At 39.4% G+C, this 20,000-nt stretch overlaps 1 protein-coding gene across 1 annotated transcript in view; it reads right to left on the bottom strand.

Moving 5' to 3' along the window:
• LOC138965679 (receptor-type tyrosine-protein phosphatase kappa-like) overlaps window positions 1-20,000 on the bottom strand; it is a 107,637-nt gene that overhangs the window by 84,870 nt on the left and 2,767 nt on the right. The gene's annotated exons all lie outside the window — the stretch shown is intronic.

Raw genomic sequence — 20,000 nt, forward strand, 5'->3', positions numbered from 1 at the left:
CCTTCCTCCGTTTTTACGTTTACTGACAGATGACTCAATTCGTCATCAATGACTTTTTATTGCGCCACAAAGCCAAGAACTCACCCTTTCTCCCTCCGGCGAGTATGACTCCAGGCGTAACTCCACACACTTAGATTTGTTCAAGTGGTCTGTATTCCCAATGGGTAGGGAGGGGGGGGGGGGCATGAACCTGCTTAAGTGTGCCAGGTAACGTGTCACTATTTCAAGAAAACAAAACACCACAAAAGCTTCTTGTGTGATTAAAGAATTACTCAAGCGAGCGATAAGCGTGTGATCACATCCGTTCTGTACCCCAGGACAGCTTTAGAGAACGCGTCATACTCATTCAGCTATTTCCTTGTTCATGATCGAAAAGAATGGAAAGCTCCAAAACAAAAATCTTTGGAACTTTAAGCAAAGGGTTCTCTGAAGTTTCAACAATCATTTCAAGATATTGCCTTGACCGGGGAAAGATAACATAGATGGGTAAAAGCCGGCAAATATTTCATGACCTGATACACGTAAAATTGACGGGTGTAAGCCAGCAAAATATTGTATGGACTATAAAGCCTAAAACGGAAAGAACAGTGTTCTTGTTACGGCGATGACCTTAAAGGTTATCTCACAGAATGTTGTTTGAAACCCAACAGAAACAAATAAAAACAAAACAAAAAGGTCCAGACATTTAACGTGTTTAGAATAGGATGCTTCGAAAAACTTATTGAATTAGTTATACATGTATACATCTGTTGAAAGGCTTCTCGGTACCTAAATATAAAAGAAGGCGAACATTCAAAGAACTATTGAGGTAGGGGTCCAAATCAAAAGTAAACGAAATTGCCCTACTTTTGTTCTTAACCAATATACATTCAACATTTAATATACATGCCAAGCGTTTCAAGGGTGCTGCCATTGTTTCTTTCAGCTTTGTTGAACATTTATTAACACTGTTTCTACAAGTAGACCCAAATTGATTTAGTCTTAAATTCCAACACAACGGGTGTTTTCTATACTGCATTTTACGTTTGACAAAAACCTGATTTAGACCACCCAGATACGGTATTTGCAAAATATTTATCTCTTTTATATCATTTTTCAAAATTGTTGTTTATGAAATCGAAAATCACATCGAAAAATGTCACTATTCGATGTTCCCTCACTAATCTGGGTGTGAAGGGTTTTCTTGAAGCAGACACCGGGGCTTGCTAAACGATTGCCGCTTAAGCGCGGGGAGTCAAGCGTGATTAAGTGCCTGGCCTGCCAATTGACACCTACCGGCGAAAACACACAATAGGCCACAAGGAAGTTTTCTTTTGTCGGAGAACAAGGAAGAGGCATGCTGGCTGTCTCTGGATCATAATTATGTAGACTATCTTTGAATATGTCCGATTTGTTTATGTTTGAGAAGGAGTACGCACAAGACAGACAGACAAGCAAATAACATATAGACACTAAACAATCTAAGTTGTAAATGGATTTATGCTGATCTGTATGTGAGCAGCACACGTCTTCAGATGTCTATAAAAAGATGTATGAGCAACTGCAGAACTAAAACATGCAGAATATTATGAAGCATCGATTGGAGATAACTATTGCGAGCATGACCAAAATGTGAAATCATGTTTTTGACAGTTTTGAACTGCCAAAATGAAGTGAGGAAATGGAGTTTATCTTTTAAGCATTGCAAGGGGTTCTAGAACCTGTCCGAGGGGGTATTGGGAATAAGTGTTACATACATGGTGTACCTCAATCAACATTAGACATTCAGTGACTTTAAAACAGCCCTTACAGGCATGATCAGCGCGTTTTCCATGGATGATTGCGTTCATGTCTTTGATGAATTTGTCTCAACATTGCGCGTGTGTTACTTCACAACGAAGGGGTTAATTTGTCCCAGTACTTTAAGTTTAAGAAATAATTGTTATGGTCATATTTGTTGTGCAAAAACTTCAGTTCGACCATTTTACACAGTTTTGAATGTTTTATTTATTTATTTATTTATTTATTAAGGAGATTTCTATAGCGCATAACGAAAAGCACTATGCGCTTTACAATATCACTAAGTATAAGCACACGCAAACATACTCTGATTAAATAGAACTTAGTTTAGCAAGACATACTAAGAACACTAAACATTTGAGTTCATACAAAAATTGAGAACTAAATTAAATACTGGACAAGCGATTTAAATAAGCTTAAGGCCTACACCAAGTGCAATGGGCTAATTCAAATAAAAAAGTTTAGTTAACTATAAAAGGCAGTGCATAAAACTCCATAATCCTAAGAGGGTCAAACAAATAAGAAACATAAGACTAGATAGTGTCTGTAAAAGAAGCCGACATTTACCCTTTTCTCCAACATTTGTTCCAAAACACACCTCCGAATGATTGTCGATGACTCGAAAGCTTTCCTATCTTGTGATTGCCTTGAGCCTAGCTACAACTGCTTTGTGTTTAATAACTATCATCATGTATTGAACCCCGTGCTCTTTCTTCGGCGGAGGTGGGACGGGGGGGGGGGGGGGGGTAGATATTTTGCTGGTAGTATTTTTTTCGACCGAGTTATCTATATTCGTTGGGCAGTTTTCTTTGTCGGACAGATTTTTCACACAAATGACCAGGAAACCAGATTACGTAAGCCGTGTCAGTTGTACCCTTTGTAAAAGTCAACGTAGCTCGAGAACGGCATTGAAGTATTGGTGTTCTTTACCTTGCCCAAGAAGCAGCGCATATGAGAATACGTCACACACTCGAGTCAAGGACGTCGTAAAATGGCCCTCGGTCAAGTTTTCACCGAGAACCATTTTATGATGTCCTTAACAATTATGTGTTAGTCGGCTTAGAATATGCGCGCAGGTTTCAAAGTTTTGATCCATTCGATTATCTCAACAGACATCCTTTGATTGTAAGTTGAATGCGGGCACAGTCATGATGGTTGAAAATACTTAACTTGAAAGTTTCCCGCTGTTGCAGATTTTTATGGTGGTTGTCACACAGGCAGCGACGGCTTTTCTGGTCGGACCCAGTTGTGCGTTACCTCGCTTTTGCCTTTAATGACTGACTGACTGGCTGACTTTGGGGATTAACGTCCTCTGAGGTAACTAGGATCTATTTGGGAACGTTTACCCGTGATACTGTAAGAGGAGCAAGAAAAGAAAAGAAAAAAGATTTAAAACAAAATAGGGGATGAGGGGGGGGGGGTAGATGGGGGAGGGATGAGACCATGGAACTAGTTTTAGAAGTTATGCAATCAAACATTTCAATCAATCAATGAGTCTTATATCGCGCATATTCCGTGGGTACAGTTCTAGGCGCTCTGCAGTGATGCCGTGTGAGATGAATTTTATACGGCCAGTAGATTGCAGCCATTTCGGCGCATATTTACCTTTCACGGCCTATTATTCCAAGTCACACGGGTATAGGTAGACAATTATTAACTGTGCCTAAGCAATGTTGCCAGGAAAGACCCTTTTGTCAATCGTGGGATCTTTAACGTGCACAACCAATGTAGTGTACACATTTAAACATTGTAGGCTCAGGACCACTTCGCCGTATTTAATTTTAGACACCGTACGTTATTAGACGCGAAAGTGCAAGACTTAATGATCCGCTCAAAGCACTGTTGAAGCAACAATTTGTCTTTTGGTCGCAGATAAGGACATACTCTATCAAGTCATGTGAATATATGTCTCAAGCATGACTAAACGCCCCGAAGGGCTCCGTCTAGTAACTCTATTTTTGATATCGTTTTTTTAAATTTCAGCAATTTGCAATGAGGTCACCCATCATAAAATAAGGTTATTAATTATTTCCATACGCCATCTAAGTGAAACGGAGGCATTTTGTATCGCTGATTTTATTTACAAACTGCTCTTGCAGCGGATCATTTGATCGGAACTAAATAAGTAAGTGAAAATAGGTAAATAAATATATAGATGGATAAATCAGAAAACAAGATTGCAAAACATAAACACGTTCATAAAACATGTTAGTTTCCACTATTGCCGTAAACAAGTTCTCTGCAAAAACATTGAAAGTCAAATACTGTTTTCGCCTCTGTTTCTTCTTGTTGATTTTTTACATTAATTTTAGTCAAGTCTTGTAGATTTTATCTTTGAAATATTTGCTTTGTGTTTCGTAACAGAATTAACTATGGTATTGTGTTGCTTAGTACTTGATGCATGAATTGGCGTCTCGCAGAATTAAACGCCGCTGAGGAAGGCCTGCAACAGGTCGAAAAGTTGGCTGCTGCCACTTGAAATTCTTTGTTAGGCTTTTCTTTTCCTTGATTTTGTTGACATCTCTCTCTCTCTCTCTTTCTCTGTGTATGTGTGTGTGTGTGTGTCTATCTCTCTCTTTCTCTCTATCTCCCCCTTTCTCTCTCTCCCCCCTCTCTCTCTCTCTCTCTCCCCCTCTCTCTCTCTATTTTCTCTCTCTCTTTCTCTCTCTCTCTTAGTCACTCTCTCTCTCTTAGTCACTCTCTCTCTCTCTCTCTCTCTCTCTCTCTCTCTCTCTCTCTCTCTCTCTCTCTCTTTCCCTGCCTCACAAACACAAATACACACGCACTAACACACACAAAGCAGCAGGCCGGGATGCGGCAAATTGGGTAAGGCAGACTGGGATACGGCAAGTTGGGAGAGGCAGGATGGGATGCCGCCAACGCATCTAGCAGTGCAAATTCTACAGGGGGGGGGGGGGGGGGGCGTTCTTTTAAATCAAGTTTTGCCCAGTTTTGATTTTGCCGGTTTTGGTAATCCTACATTCCTCCGTGCGACAGCGGACTAAATGCGCATTTAAAACTATTTAGATGTTTTGCTTAAATTTTGACTTGGAGCGAAATAAATTAAAACATCTTGTTCGTTGTGCTTTTGCTTTAAATTAAAGAGTATTCCATTTCTAAATTAAATATCACTTGCCTGTTAGCTCTTTATTGTTGTTGCAATAGTTGTATATACTTGGAAGAAAAAAAAGGCATACAACGAGACAGTTATGGTAGCCAAAGAAGCAAATATGAATAAGAGACCTTCCTCCGTTTTTACGTTTTACTGACAGATGACTCAATTCGTCATCAATGACTTGTTATTGGCGCCACAAAGCCAAGAACTCACCCTTTCTCCTCCGGCGAGTATGACTCCAGGGCGTAACTCCACACACTCAGATTTGTTCAAGTGGTCTGTATTCCCAATGGGTAGGGAGGGGGGGGGGGCATGAAACCTGCTTAAGTGTGCCAGGTAACGTGTCACTATTTCAAGAAAACAAAACACCACAAAAGCTTCTTGTGTGATTAAAGAATTACTCAAGCGAGCGATAAGTGTGTGATCACATCCGTTCTGTACCCCAGGACAGCTTTAGAGAACGCGTCATACTCATTCAGCTATTTCCTTGTTCATGATCGAAAAGAATGGAAAGCTCCAAAACAAAAACAATCTTTGGAACTTTAAGCAAAGGGTTCTCTGAAGTTTCAACAATCATTTCAAGATATTGCCTTGACCGGGGAAAGATAACATAGATGGGTAAAAGCCGGCAAATATTTCATGAACTGATACACGTAAAATTGACGGGTGTAAGCCAGCAAATATTGTATGGACTATAAAAGCCTAAAACGGAAGAACAGTGTTCTTGTTACGGCGATGACCTTAAAGGTTATCTCACAGAATGTTGTTTGAAACCCAACAGAAACAAATAAAAACAAAAACAAAAAGGTCAGACATTTAACGTAAGAGTTTAGAATAGGATGCTTCGAAAAACTTATTGAATTAGTTATACATGTATACATCTGTTGAAGGCTTCTCGGTACCTAAATATAAAAGAAGGCGAACATTCAAAGAACTATTGAGGTAGGGGTCCAAATCAAAAGTAACGAAATTGCCCTACTTTTGTTCTTAACCAATATACATTCAACATTTAATATACATGCCAAGCGTTTCAAGGGTGCTGCCAATTGTTTCTTTCAGCATTTGTTGAACATTTATTAACACTGTTTCTACAAGTAGACCCAAATTGATTTAGTCTTAAATTCCAACACAACGGGTTTTTTCTATACTCCATTTTACGTTTGACAAGAAACCTGATTTAGACCACCCAGATACGGTATTTGCAAAATATTTATCTCTTTTATATCATTTTTCAAAATTGTTGTTTATGAAATCGAAAATCACATCGAAAAATGTCACTATTCGATGTTCCCTCACTAATCTGGGTGTGAAGGGTTTTCTTGAAGCAGACACCGGGGCTTGCTAAACGATTGCCGCTTAAGCGGAGGGGAGTCAAGCGTGATTAAGTGCCTGGCCTGCCAATTGACACCTACCGGCGAAAACACACAATAGGCCACAAGGAAGTTTTCTTTTGTCGGAGAACAAGGAAGAGGCATGCTGGCTGTCTCTGGATCATAATTATGTAGACTATCTTTGAATATGTCCGAGTTTGTTTATGTTTGAGAAGGAGTACGCACAAGACAGACAGACAAGCAAATAACATATAGACACTAAACAATCTAAGTTGTAAATGGATTTATGCTGATCTGTATGTGAGCAGCACACGTCTTCAGATGTCTATAAAAAGATGTATGAGCAACTGCAGAACTAAAACATGCAGAATATTATGAAGCATCGATTGGAGATAACTATTGCGAGCATGACCAAAATGTGAAATCATGTTTTTGACAGTTTTGAACTGCCAAAATGAAGTGAGGAAATGGAGTTTATCTTTTAAGCATTGCAAGGGGTTCTAGAACTGTCCGAGGGGGTATTGGGAGATAAGTGTTACCATACATGGTATACCTCGATCAACATTAGACATTCAGTGACTTTAAAACAGCCCTTACAGGCATGATCAGCGCGTTTTCCATGGATGATTGCGTTCATGTCTTTGATGAATTTGTCTCAACATTGCGCGTGTGTAACTTCACAACGAAGGGGTTAATTTGTCCCAGTACTTTAAGTTTAAGAAATAATTGTTATGGTCATATTTGTTGTGCAAAAACTTCAGTTCGACCATTTTACACAGTTTTGAATGTTTATTTATTTATTTATTTATTTATTTATTAAGGAGATTTCTATAGCGCATAACGAAAAGCACTATGCGCTTTACAATATCACTAAGTATAAGCACACGCAAACATACTCTGATTAAATAGAACTTAGTTTAGCAAGACATACTAAGAACACTAAACATTTGAGTTCATACAAAAATTGAGAACTAAATTAAATACTGGACAAGCGATTTAAATAAGCTTAAGGCCTACACCAAGTGCAATGGGCTAATTCAAATAAAAAAGTTTAGTTAACTATAAAAGGCAGTGCATAAAACTCCATAATCCTAAGAGGGTCAAACAAATAAGAAACATAAGACTAGATAGTGTCTGTAAAAGAAGCCGACATTTACCCTTTTCTCCAACATTTGTTCCAAAACACACCTCCGAATGATTGTCGATGACTCGAAAGCTTTCCTATCTTGTGATTGCCTTGAGCCTAGCTACAACTGCTTTGTGTTTAATAACTATCATCATGTATTGAACCCCGTGCTCTTTCTTTGGCGGAGGTGGGAGGGGGGGGGGGGGGTAGATATTTTGCTGGTAGTATTTTTTTCGACCGAGTTATCTATATTCGTTGGGCAGTTTTCTTTGTCGGACAGATTTTTCACACAAATGACCAGGAAACCAGATTACGTAAGCCGTGTCAGTTGTACCCTTTGTAAAAGTCAACGTAGCTTGAGAACGGCATTGAAGTATTGGTGTTCTTTACCTTGCCCAAGAAGCAGCGCATATGAGAATACGTCACACACTCGAGTCAAGGACGTCGTAAAATGGCCCTCGGTCAAGTTTTCACCGAGAACCATTTTATGATGTCCTTAACAATTATGTGTTAGTCGGCTTAGAATATGCGCGCAGGTTTCAAAGTTTTGATCCATTCGATTATCTCAACAGACATCCTTTGATTGTAAAGTTGAATGCGGGCACAGTCATGATGGTTGAAAATACTTAACTTGAAAGTTTCCCGCTGTGGTAGATTTTTATGGTGGTTGTCACACAGGCAGCGACGGCTTTTCTGGTCGGACCCAGTTGTGCGTTACCTCGCTTTTGCCTTTAATGACTGACTGACTGGCTGACTTTGGGGATTAACGTCCTCTGAGGTAACTAGGATCTATTTGGGAACGTTTACCGTGATACTGTAAGAGGAGCAAGAAAAGAAAAGAAAAAAGATTTAAAACAAAATAGGGGATGAGGGGGGGGGGGTAGATGGGGGGAGGGATGAGACCATGGAACTAGTTTTTAGAAGTTATGCAATCAAACATTTCAATCAATCAATGAGTCTTATATCGCGCATATTCCGTGGGTACAGTTCTAGGCGCTCTGCAGTGATGCCGTGTGAAATGAAATTTTATACGGCCAGTAGATTGCAGCCATTTCGGCGCATATTTACCTTTCACGGCCTATTATTCCAAGTCACACGGGTATAGGTAGACAATTATTAACTGTGCCTAAGCAATGTTGCCAGGAAAGACCCTTTTGTCAATCGTGGGATCTTTAACGTGCACAACCAATGTAGTGTACACATTTAAACATTGCAGGCTCAGACCACTTCGCCGTATTTAATTTTAGACACCGTACGTTATTAGACGCGAAAGTGCAAGACTTAATGATCCGCTCAAAGCACTGTTGAAGCAACAATTTGTCTTTTGGTCGCAGATAAGGACATACTCTATCAAAACATGTGAATATATGTCTCAAGCATGACTAAACGCCCCGAAGGGCTCCGTCTAGTAACTCTATTTTTGATATCGTTTTTTAAATTTCAGCAATTTGCAATGAGGTCACCCATCATAAAATAAGGTTATTAATTATTTCCATACGCCATCTAAGTGAAACGGAGGCATTTTGTATCGCTGATTTTATTTACAAACTGCTCTTGCAGCGGATCATTTGATCGGAACTAAATAAGTAAAGTGAAAATAGGTAAATAAATATATAGATGGATAAATCAGAAAACAAGATTGCAAAACATAAACACGTTCATAAAACATGTTAGTTTCCACTATTGCCGTAAACAAGTTCTCTGCAAAAACATTGAAAGTCAAATACTGTTTTCGCCTCTGTTTCTTCTTGTTGATTTTTTACATTAATTTTAGTCAAGTCTTGTAGATTTTATCTTTGAAATATTTGCTTTGTGTTTCGTAACAGAATTAACTATGGTATTGTGTTGCTTAGTACTTGATGCATGAATTGGCGTCTCGCAGAATTAAACGCCGCTGAGGAAGGCCTGGCAACAGGTCGAAAAGTTGGGCTGCCACTTGAAATTCTTTGTTAGGCTTTTCTTTTCCTTGATTTTGTTGACATCTCTCTCTCTCTCTCTTTCTCTGTGTATGTGTGTGTGTGTGTCTCTCTCTCTCTCTTTCTCTCTCTCTCCCCCTTTCTCTCTCTCCCCCCTCTCTCTCTCTCTCTCTCTCTCTCTCTCCCCCTCTCTCTCTCTATTTTCTCTCTCTCTTTCTCTCTCTCTCTCAGTCACTCTCTCTCTCTCAGTCACTCTCTCTCTCTCTCTCTCTCTTTCTCTCTCTCTTTCCCTGCCTCACAAACACAAATACACACGCACTAACACACACAAAGCAGCAGGCCGGGATGCGGCAAATTGGGTAAGGCAGACTGGGATACGGCAAGTTGGGAGAGGCAGGATGGGATGCCGCCAACGCATCTAGCAGTGCAAATTCTACAGGGGGGGGGGGGGGGGGGGGGCGTTCTTTTAAATCAAGTTTTGCCCAGTTTTGATTTTGCCGGTTTTGGTAATCCTACATTCCTCCGTGCGACAGCGGACTAAATGCGCATTTAAAACTATTTAGATGTTTTGCTTAAATTTTGACTTGGAGCGAAATAAATTAAAACATCTTGTTCGTTGTGCTTTTGTTTTAAATTAAAGCGTATTCCATTTCTAAATTAAATATCACTTGCCTGTTAACTCTTTATTGTTGTTGCAATAGTTGTATATACTTGGAAGAAAAAAAAGGCATACAACGAGACAGTTATGGTAGCCTGATTTAGACCACCCAGATACGGTATTTGCAAAATATTTATCTCTTTTATATTATTTTTCAAAATTGTTGTTTATGAAATCGAAAAATCACATCGAAAAATGTCACTATTCGATGTTCCCTCACTCAATCTGGGTGTGAAGGGCTTTCTTGAAGCAGACACCGGCGCTTGCTAAACGATTGCCGCTTAAGCGGAGGGGAGTCAAGCGTGATTAAGTGCCTGGCCTGCCAATTGACACCTACCGGCGAAAACACATAATAGGTCACAGTTTCTCTATTTTTCACATAACGTTTCACTCTTAAAGTTTTTAACAAAAGGTGGTCCTTAGTTTTAACATCTTTTTTGAAATAATATATGAATTAAAGATTATGCTTTTAATGGACACATTTTTCACACACATGACCAGGAAACCGGATTACGTAAGCCGTGTCAGCTGCAACCTTTGTAAAAGTCAACGTAACTCGAGAACGGCATTGAAGTACTTTCGGTGTTCTTTACATTGTCCAAGAAGCAATGCACATGAGTATACTTGACACACTCGGGTTGTGCTTGGTTTGGCCATAAACACTATCTAGTCAAGGACGTCGTAAAATGGCCCTCGGTCAAGTTTTCACCGAGAACCATTTTATGATGTCCTTGACTATTATGTGTTAGTCGGCTTAGAATGTGCGCGCAGGTTTGAAAGTTTTGAACCATTCGATTATCTCAACAGACATCCTTTGATGTAGTGGAGTAGTGGTAGGTGTCACGAAATGGGATATAAGTCTGTGATAAAGGTGATGTTTATTATTATGAAAATGTTCGTGCCACCCACGCGCTTTTTCACGCTAGAAGCCAACAAAAAAGTTTATTTCATGTTGATTAATCACATTACTTATGAAAGTCTTATGTTTTCTCGTGCGCACGTGTGCGTGTGTGTGTGTGGGAAAATATTAAACAGCTGTGCTTTCATGTTACCATTCAGAGAGTGCTTTGATCATAATTAAGCTTTAAGCCCGCGTGAGAAACAGACGATACTTCTGCACGTATGGTTTGATATCTGCCGGGAACATTTTTTATGACTTGTATAATTTGACTGATTAGGCAAAGGGATTACACGAAACCGACTCAAGCCTTGTTGAATGTCAAAGAATTCAAGCATGCCGAAGTGTCTGTACGGGCCTGAGGAAAAGCACCTTCGGTAACCGTTTCATGTCCAATCCTAAAACGTCTATGGGAATACTTTAAGCATAACATTCGGGTGGTTTTTTTCCGAATAGAAAATATATAATACATCCATGCGATTGTATGGAATAACTCTGTTAAGTGTTTTTGTTATTGTTGCCAGAACAGCATGATCATATTCTGTAAGATAAAATCGGTTATTGTCAGTTTGTTTGTTTCCTTTTGTACACAGCGAAAACAAAATCGAATAGAAATTATACATCCATGCATTTTTCATGGAATAACTCCCTGAAGTGGTGGTGTTGTTGTTGTTGTTGTTGTTGTTGGTGTTGTTGTTGTTGTTGTTGTTGTTGTTGTTGCGAGAACAGCTTGATAATATTCTGTGAGATAAAATCGGTTTTTGTTAGTTTGTTTTATTTTGTACAATAAAGATATTAAACATTTTTCGCCAAGATTCCATGGTCTCGCCTAGGGGACAATGGCCGCAAGCATAAACGTTGTTTTGACCACGAGTTGAATGTATGTAAATTTCTATTTGTGTCCCCAGAATAAGATTCTATTTGGGACATGAGGTGGTTGTACGCTAAGAAAAAGCTGGGTGTGTGGGGGTGGGGCCGGGAGGATGACGGGAGTGGGGCTGTACAAGTTAAAAGTTGCGTTGATAAAAGTTATAAGCGTTTGGTATTGGGCGTTGAGAATCATCCAATACAATTGACACTGGACATTTGAAGACGCAACAGTGGTCGACACGGGGAGCATCATAAACACCGCCCAATTGGATTGCATGACTTGACCGTCCTGCAGTGATGTCGTTCTCGTCGGCTATTGGTCAGTGGATTTTGAGAGCGCACGTGCCGGACAATTAAGGTGTTCATATGATTGGTCAATACACTGACACGGTTCTCACCCCTTTGAGAGGTCGTGGCCTACATAAAGTTAGTTCGTTTCGCAAATTAGCAAAAGTCCTCAAAAAAGTCGATAGTCACAGAGACTTTGTGTTCATAACAACCCAAAAACCAGAAGAAAAAGACCTGAGAGGCTACCTGGAGCTCTGCCTCACCTCTATGGTGACTGCTAGGCAGAAGCAGAGCCCCGAGGCTCTCATCAACTTATTAACGGATACCTACTGTTTTGTGACAAAAAATAAAGTGTCCGTCCCTAAACCAGACACCTATCTCATGGCCCTCAGCGCTCTCGCGGGGAGCAGAGATCTGTCGTCTGAGGAAATTCTCACAATTAAAAAATCACTGTAAGTCCCTTGTAATTCTGGACTCCCTAAATGGGGGGCAAAATAAAATAAAGCCAGCATAAATATATGATCGTCATTTGTCAACGGTATTAACTTAAACAAAGGGGACACACAGCTCGCAGGGAGGGAAGGGCAGTGCCCCACCTCGCGGGCGTGTGCGTGTTTTTTTTTCTTTTTTTTTCTTGATGGTTTTAAACTCCTGTTTTCGGATTACACAATAAACATAAAAACATGATTATATAAACGAGAGGATAGCTGTTTCCTCTCTCAGTTAATACTGCTAATGTGACGTCGCCTCCCCTGCGACTATTGTAGTGGCGGGGAGGTCGACGGACAACGCAGATAGATATTTTTATCCTATTTAAAATTAACAAATGCCGCATAGCAACTCATGCGTGCGTCAATGAAATGATGTATCCAAATGTTACTACCCTATAGAAGATCAGTATTACGTTTTGCGCATGTTCTTTATATTTTTCTCACAATGTTGTCACTTTTAAACCTTCTAACAGGTGGTCCTGAGTTTTATCTTTTTCTTAACGAAACTAAAATTGAATTAAAAATCCATGTTTTTAATGGTCCTTCCCCTAGGAAGTCAACGCATATAAAGGAAAAATTATCCCCGAGTATATTTCTCATTGCCCCACCCCCCTCCCTTATTCATGGTGAGCGGGGCCGGGGTCCTATCACGGTCGGGATTGCTTGGTCTTGCCCTTTTCTTTCCCTCCTTTTCTTCTTTTAGCGTATCATCAACTCATGTCCCTAAAAGGAAAATTTCCTGTGAGGACGTAAAGGACCCCCTTTTTTTTTTTACAAATTAGCAATTGTCCGGTCAGACATCATAATTATGGTGCGGGTGTTAAATCTGTCAGTTTGCAAGAGAGATAATTCGAGTTTGTGAGACTTGTTGCATACAGTGGTAAATACCTGATTTTGATGACTTTGGTGATCTTTCTCAGACGGGGGAATAGCAGAAAGGCAAGAAAATAAAAGTGAGTGATTTTGATTCTATTGATTGTGCCTTGATTAGGTTAGATTGAATAGATTAGATTGTGCAAGCAGGATTCCACCATGGAATACATTTAATTTATATGAGGGTTAACGTTGTCTGCACCATCTCAGAAAAACTATCATATTTTCGACCTAAATCTGTGGATCTAAAAACATCATCAAGTCGGTTATAATGTAGTATATAACAGCCTAAAGCATGTCACATTTATAGAACAAACAAAAAAATAATAATTTCGCTAGTATCGTGTACACTACATTGGGGTGTGCACGTTAAAGATCCTACGATTGACAAAAGGGTCTTTCCTGGCAAAATTGTATAGGCATATATAAAAATGTCCACCAAAATACCCGTGTGACTTGGAATAATAGGCCGTGAAAAGTAGGATATGCGCCGAAATGGCTGCAATCTGCTGGCCGATGTGAATGCGTGATGTGTTGTGTAAAAAAATTCCATCTCACACGGCATAAATAAATCCCTGCGCCTTGAATATGTGCGCGATATAAATTGCATAAAATAAAAATAAAATAAAAAATAAATAAATCCCTGCGCTTAGAACTGTACCCACGGAATACGCGCGATATGAGCCTCATATTGATTGATTGATTGAAAGACTTAGTTATCGTACAGTAACAACATGTCATTTAATTACTTGATTTTGGGATAGTTTCGGAGCAGTTTTGAAAAAATTATTGCATGGGTTCAGTCTCGTTTTCACGTCCAAATCGTCAGAAAACTTTCCAAAATGTAAGACAAATTCTGCAGAGCAGCTGAGCTGCTCTTCACACAACTTTTCTGTCGGTGTCTGTGTGTCTGTTTATCTTTCTCTCTATGTCTCTGTTTCTCTGTCTCTCTGTTTCTCTGGCTCTCTCTCTCTCTTTGTCTGTCTGTCTGTTTGTTTCTTTTTTGTCTCTCTTTTTGTCTGTCTGTCTGTCTGTCTGTAAAGCTGTCATAACTGTTCCTTTTATTTCTATCTCTTTCCTTGTTTTTGATTAGAATTTTGACTGTCTGCGGGATGAAAAAAGAGCATTTTAGCATTTCTTATTCTGTTAGTGTTAAGATAAAGATCAATTCAATTCAATTTAATTCAATTCAATTCAATACAATTCTCTCTCCCTCATTCTCATTCTCATAAATCAGACTCAGTGTTTGTGTTATACTGCCTTGCTCTGCTGAGTGTGTGTGTCATACCGCTTTGCTCTGCTGAGTGTGTGTGTTTGTGTTAATTACGGTCTGTCTGTATATTCTTTTGTCTGTCCGTCTGTCACTCAAGGGTAAACCGGCACGGTTAGCCTAGTGGTAAGGCGTCCGCCCCGTGATCGGGAGGTCGTGGGTTCGAACCTCGGCCGGTGTCACGATTTCATCTTTCGCCTGTGTACATATTTCCCCCTCGATATTTACTCGAGACTGAAATGTTGTTTCCTGGTAAAATTAAGAAGGGAAATTATTTATGGACGAAAAGCATGTCAGTTTCTTGCATGTGAAGAAAATTGGTTGTGAAATTAAATAGATTTCACTCCCAAAATCGAATTCTTCGAAAACGTGTACCGAGTGGTTACGTCCCTTGAGTAAGAAGGGAAACATTTTAGGATGAATCAAATTTCTAAGTTAAATAAAATAATTGGTTGGACAAATTTGGCCCCATGAATGTAAGGTACACACGGTCGCTCATCAGTACTATCGAAGGGTGCTTTTTTTTGTTCAGTGTAGAGTTTATATACTAGATCAACGAGGCCGAAAATCGAAATATCAACACGACGAAAGATAAAAACGTCACACCGGGTCATACCTAAGACTTTAAAATTGGCAATCTAGTGGCTGATCCACATCCCATTTTGGTGCAACCCCATTTTTGCCGCCGTCCCATTTTTTGCCCCATCCCATTTTCGCGACATTTCACAAGCCAAGCGTCATTTTATAAAATTTATAATTTTGAATCATTAATGAGATAAGGATGATTATAATGATGATGCTATGGATTTCCAATTTGGATTGAGACTACGTGACAGGGCATTTTACTAACATGTCATAACAAAAGCGCGACATCCCATTTTGACACCATATCCCATTTGGCCGCCATGCCGTTTCACCGTATTCCATTTATTCCCCATCCCATTGTCGCGACATTTCACAAGCCAAGCGTCATTTTACTACCGTGTCATAACAATAGCGCGTCATCCCATTTTGACACCATCCCATTTGGCCGCCATCACATTTTTTATTTATTCTTCTTGCCAAGCCTCACTATACTACTATACTGCGTTATTCAACTAGGAAGACATTCCGTTTACGCCAAATTCCATTTTTGCCACAATCCAAAATGTCGCGAAATAGAGATGGCGGCAAAATGGGATGACGGCAAAACGGCATGGCGACAAAATGGAATGTGGCGCTAGTGGTTTGACACGGTGGTAAAATGACACATGACCTATGAAATGTCGCAAAAATGGGATGGGGGCAAAATGGGATAACGGCCAAACGGGATTGCGCCAAAATGGGACGTGGAGTAATGGTACATGACATAGTAGTAAAATGACACTTGGCCTGTAAAATGTCGCAAAAATGGGATGGGGGCGAAATGGGCTAACGGCGAAACGGGATTGCGCCAAAATGGGATGTGGAGCTAATGGTACATGATATGGTGGTAAAATGACACTTGGCCTGAGAAATGTCGCCAAAATGGGATGGGGGCGAATTGGGATAATGGCGAAACAGGACTAATAGATCCCTTGACTTGGGGTAGTGCGACTCTGTCACTGCTAGCTTTCCACTCGGAGGAAGCGACCGGAATTTCCCAACGATGGGACATCCTAGTAATGAATTTTTTTTTTTTTAATTCTTAAAATTAACAGAGTCGCGCTACCCCAAAAGTCAAGGAATTTCGTGTTTGTCCCTTGACTTTGGAGATGACAAGAAAATATCGGGCGCAAAAACGTGATTTGTAAAATTTTTCACAACATATGTCGCCTTGCGCCATGTATGTGATGAAACCATTCATATAGCTCTGCGGGAGCTCTGCACTTTTGGACGTCCCCATTTCACTGCTGTACAGCAAACATCGTCCCCAAATACCTGTTTGTTTCTAAAAAAATCACGCTGGAGGTTGCATTTTATGTAATAACCTCCTGAAATGAGTTTTGACACTTTAGAATGGCATGTAAAATGACACATGGCCTATGAAATGTCGCAAAAATGGGATGGGGGCAAAATGGGATAACGGCCAAACGGGATTGCGCCAAAATGGGACGTGGATCTAATGGTACATGACATGGTGGTAAAATGACACTTGGCCTGTAAAATGTCGCAAAAATGGGATGGGGGCGAAATGGGCTAACGGCGAAACGGGATTGCGCCAAAATGGGATGTGGAGCTAATGGTACATGATATGATGGTAAAATGACACTTGGCCTGAGAAATGTCGCCAAAATGGGATGGGGGCGAATTGGGATAACGGCGAAACAGGACTAATAGATCCCTTGACTTGGGGTAGTGCGACTCTGTCACTGCTAGCTTTCCACTCGGAGGAAGCGACCGGAATTTCCCAACGATGGGACATCCTAGTAATGAATTTTTTTTTTTTTTAATTCTTAAAATTAACAGATAGCTCTGCGGGAGCTCTGCACTTTTGGACGTCCCCATTTCACTGCTGTACAGCAAACATCGTCCCCAAATACCTGTTTGTTTCTAAAAAATCACGCTGGAGGTTGCATTTTATGTAATAACCTCCTGAAATGAGTTTTGACACTTTAGAATGGCATTTAACGCTCATTGAAGTTTTAACAAACTTTCTAACACCTAAAACATTCATAGCACCGATAACGTAATTGTAGCTCTGCACTTTGTGTACACATACGTCCCCATTTCACTGCTGTACAGCAAACATCGTCCCCAAATGCCTGTTTTTCTAAAAATCACGCTGGAGGTTGCATTTTATGTAATAACCTCCTGAAATGAGTTTTCACACTTTAAAATGGCATTTAACGCTCATTAAAGTTTTAAGAAACTTTCTAACACGTAAAACAAAAGAGACCCCAAATGCCTGTGTTTTGAGCAAGATGACATTTTGATACACAGCCGACCCCAAATGACTGTAAAACCACCTATGTGTGTACGTGTGTTTGTGTGTGTGCGTGTGTGTGTGTGTGTGTGTGTGTGTGTGTGTGTGTGTGTGTGTGTGTGTGTGTGTGTGTGTGTGTTTTCCCGCATAGATCCTTCCCGTAAATTGACGATGTCTTCCTGTATAAATGTCTGTGTCTGCCATTAACACAACAAAAGTCTCTTCGGTCTGTTTGTCTGTTTCTAAAACCACGGACAATTCGCTTTCCATTCATATTTTTCTTCAAGGGGTTAGCGGAATTATCTTCCATTTCCTGGAGTGATTCTTGTTTAACTCCTGTAACAGTCCTAATAGACTTTAAAAGTATCAGTTTACATCTCTCGATACTTGTCTTGTTTTCTTACCTATTTTGGTCCTTGTCTTGTTTTCTTACCTATTTTGGTACTTGTCTTGTTTTCTTACCTATTTTGATCCTTGTCTTGTTTTCTTACCTATTTTGGTACTTGTCTTGTTTTTTTTACCTATTTTGATACTTGTCTTGTTTTCTTACCTTTTTTTTTTTTTTTTCTTTTCTTTTTCTTTTTTGAACCTCAGTTACAATATGACTTGCTACGAGTATGATACTGTGAGCAAAGCTGAACAGTTTAAACGTAAACAGAATGGGTTATAAATAATAATAATATCATTCTTTCGTTTAACATGGACAATCTTCGAAAATGTACAATATTTTCAATCAATTATAATTTAGCTATAATTCTCTCCGTCAACTGGCATTTGCACACTTTCTCTCTTTCTCTATCCTCTCTCCCCATCCTCTCTCTCCCTCCCTTGTTTTCTTACCTATTTTGGTACTTGTCTTGTTTTCTTACCTATTTTGGTACTTGTCTTGTTTTCTTACCTATTTTGGTACTTGTCTTGTTTTCTTACCTATTTTGGTACTTGTCTTGTTTTCTTACCTATTTTGGTCCTTGTTTTGTTTTCTTACCTATTTTGATACTTGTCTTGTTTTCTTACCTATTTTGGTCCTTGTCTTGTTTTCTTGCCTATTTTGATACTTGTCTTGTTTTCTTACCTATTTTGGTACTTTAATTGTCTTGTTTTCTTACCTAGTTTGGTCCTTGTCTTGTTTTCTTACCTATTTTGGTACTTGTCTTGTTTTCTTATCTATTTTGGTACTTGTCTGGTTTTCTTACCTATTTTGGTCCTTGTTTTGTTTTCTTACCTATTTTGATACTTGTCTTGTTTTCTTACCTATTTTGGTACTTGTCTTGTTTTCTTACCTATTTTGGTACTTGTCTTGTTTTCTTACCTATTTTGGTACTTGTCTTGTTTTCTTATCTATTTTGGTCCTTGTCTGGTTTTCTTACCTATTTTGGTACTTGTCTGGTTTTCTTACCTATTTTGGTACTTGTCTGGTTTTCTTACCTATTTTGGTACTTGTCTGGTTTTCTTACCTCTGTTTTGATTGATATTGTCCGATCTGACCCACACAAAAAATGTAAATACTTATGAAACTGTTATATTAGCGTCATTCTAGGAATTGAACTACTATAACCATATTGTCATTATATAGATTGAGAACATAATTATCGTTTTGTGTCCGCAGACGCAGTACCGCTACTGTTACGAAGTGGTGCAGAACCGCGTGAGAGAGATGAGCGTGTATGCCAATGCTTCTCAACGCTGAACATCGAAACCACAAGATATTTGCCGAACATTCCTGGCAGTCTACAAAGTTGTGACTACCGATTCTACGAGACTGTGATTTGAGATCGTGAGAAAGTATTGCTCAGCTCAATTGGCTCACTGCAGTTGTGATGAGTTATGTGCTCATAGAGCTTAGAGAACACTTATCCAAAATGAATTGCCTTGTAAACTTCTGCGATTATCTCTAACAGGAGACAGGAGAAATTTACGAAGATCTCCAGTATTATCACATCGCATAATACTGTACATTAAATATAGACGGCAGTTATATAGCTATTCTTTTATTGTGCATTATGGCAAGAAATGTTTGTTGCATTTTACGATTCTAAGAGAGATAAAGTGAAGAGGCTCCCCATTAGAACTAAGTACGCTTTTGTACTACTTCTAGCTATTGAAGTGTTTCCTCTACTCTCCAATTCATATGTGTTACTGTTATCCCCTCGCGTGTGTAATATCAAAGAGTTAAAGTATTCACAGAATCTAAGAACAGTAGAAAAATCTCCTTTCGTTTTAGCGTACTTACCTGAACATTTTACTTTTCTTTCCAAAATCAATGGTAGATAAAAAGATTTCCTTCCAACATACTTTTAAATATGCGTTTTCTCGGACTTGTTCAAGGTGATTAATGTAATTTTGTAGCTGTGAATTATGTGATTTTGATACGTGAGTGTGTGCATGTTTTTGCTGTTCTATTTATGAGGCTTTCACTTCGTTACACAAGCTACATCATTGCATTCCATTCAGTTTTTGTTTCTTAATTATTGTGTACTCTGAGCGTTAGCAAAGCTATACTT

The sequence above is a fragment of the Littorina saxatilis genome, linkage group LG4 (genome assembly GCF_037325665.1).
Source record: "Littorina saxatilis isolate snail1 linkage group LG4, US_GU_Lsax_2.0, whole genome shotgun sequence".
NCBI classification, from domain to species: domain Eukaryota; kingdom Metazoa; phylum Mollusca; class Gastropoda; order Littorinimorpha; family Littorinidae; genus Littorina; species Littorina saxatilis.